The 1,975-nt window shown below is 31.1% G+C and overlaps 1 long non-coding RNA gene across 1 annotated transcript; it reads left to right on the top strand.

Annotated features, from left to right (window-relative positions):
• The first annotated feature begins 365 nt into the window (after positions 1 to 365).
• LOC121379947 lies at positions 366 to 1,527 on the top strand. Its single transcript, XR_005958867.1, has 3 exons — positions 366 to 527; positions 946 to 1,025; positions 1,116 to 1,527. It is a non-coding gene; the product is annotated as an uncharacterized LOC121379947 (long non-coding RNA).
• Positions 1,528 to 1,975: the final 448 nt, after the last annotated feature.

The raw sequence follows: 1,975 nt of genomic DNA, 5'->3' as shown, positions 1-1,975 counted from the left end.
AAGAATCAAGGACTGACATGTGGATGTGGACAGTAAAAGAGTTGACCGATAAGAGGTGCCAATCAGGAAGAATGATGAATGGATTTCAAATGAGAGAAAGGAAAGGAGACAATTGATTTAAAAAAAATAAAATTAAAGTGTTTAAAACCAGTTTTCACCATGTCATTGTATAATGTGACATGAGAAGAGGATAATACATTCAAACTCAAGTCGTTCTGAAATAACATTCTGTCAGTATGACATGAAATTCATGTAGAGGTTAGTTTCTGAAATAATGTTCTGTCATAGTAGGGTAATATGTCTATCATGATCATGGAAGTTAATTCATGTAGAGTAAGAGACTAGAGATTAGTTTCTGAAATAATGTTCTGTCATGGTAGGGTAATATGTCTATCATTATCATGGAAGTTAATTCATGTAGAGTAAGATTACTAGAGATTAGTTTCTGAAATAATGTTCTGTCATGGTAGGGTAATATGTCTATCATTATCATGGAAGTTAATTCATGTAGAGTAAGATTACTAGAGGTTAGTTTCTGAAATAATGTGGAAATTAATTTAGTCAGTGTGACATGAGAAGAGGATAATACACTCAAACTCAAGTCGTTCTGAAATAACATGTAGTATGTAAAATTCATGTAGAGGTTAGTTTCTGAAATAATGTTCTGTCATGGTAGGGTAATATGTCTATCATTATCATGGAAGTTAATTCATGTAGAGTAAGATTACTAGAGATTAGTTTCTGAAATAATGTTCTGTCATGGTAGGGTAATATGTCTATCATTATCATGGAAGTTAATTCATGTAGAGTAAGATTACTAGAGATTAGTTTCTGAAATAATGTGGAAATTAATTTAGTCAGCGTGACATGAGAAGAGGATAATATGTCAAACTCAAGTCGTTCTGAAATAACATTCTGTCAGTATGATATTAAATTCATGTAGAGGTTAGTTTCTGAAATAATGTTCTGTCATGGTAGGGTAATATGTCTATCATTATCATGGAAGTTAATTCATGTAGAGTAAGGTTACTAGAGATTAGTTTCTGAAATAATGTTCTGTCATGGTAGGGTAATATGTCTATCATTATCATGGAAGTTAATTCATGTAGAGTAAGATTACTAGAGGTTAGTTTCTGAAATAATGTGGAAATTAATTTAGTCAGTGTGACATGAGAAGAGGATAATACACTCAAACTCAAGTCGTTCTGAAATAACATTCTGTCAGTATGATATTAAATTCATGTAGAGGTTAGTTTCTGAAATAATGTTCTGTCATAGTAGGGTAATATGTCTATCATTATCATGGAAGTTAATTCGTGTAGAGTAAGGTTACTAGAGATTAGTTTCTGAAATAATGTTCTGTCATGGTAGGGTCATATTTCTGTCGTATCATGGAAGTTAATTCATGTAGAGTAAGATTACTAGAGGTTAGTTTCTGAAATAATGTGGAAATTAATTTAGTCAGTGTGACATGAGAAGAGGATAATACACTCAAACTCAAGTCGTTCTGAAATAACATTCTGTCAGTATGATATTAAATTCATGTAGAGGTTAGTTTCTGAAATAATGTTAGGGTAATATGTCTATCATTATCATGGAAGTTAATTCATGTAGAGTAAGGTTACTAGAGATTAGTTTCTGAAATAATGTTCTGTCATGGTAGGGTCATATTTCTGTCGTATCATGGAAGTTAATTCATGTAGAGTAAGATTATTAGAGGTTAGTTTCTGAAATAATGTTCTGTCATAGTAGGGTAATATGTCTATCATTATCATGGAAGTTAATTCATGTAGAGTAAGATTGCTAGATTAGTTTCTGAATAATGTTCTGTCATGTTAGGGTATTATGTCTATCATTATCATGGAAGTTAATTCATGTAGAGTAAGATTACTAGAGATTAGTTTCTGAAATAATGTTCTGTCATGGTAGGGTATTATGTCTATCATTATCATGGAAGTTAATTCATGTAGAGTAA

The sequence above is a fragment of the Gigantopelta aegis genome, chromosome 8 (genome assembly GCF_016097555.1).
Source record: "Gigantopelta aegis isolate Gae_Host chromosome 8, Gae_host_genome, whole genome shotgun sequence".
Classification (NCBI taxonomy): Eukaryota; Metazoa; Mollusca; class Gastropoda; order Neomphalida; family Peltospiridae; genus Gigantopelta; species Gigantopelta aegis.
The sequence above is the reverse complement of the archived record's forward strand: the minus strand, read 5'-3'. Positions and strand labels throughout refer to the sequence as shown.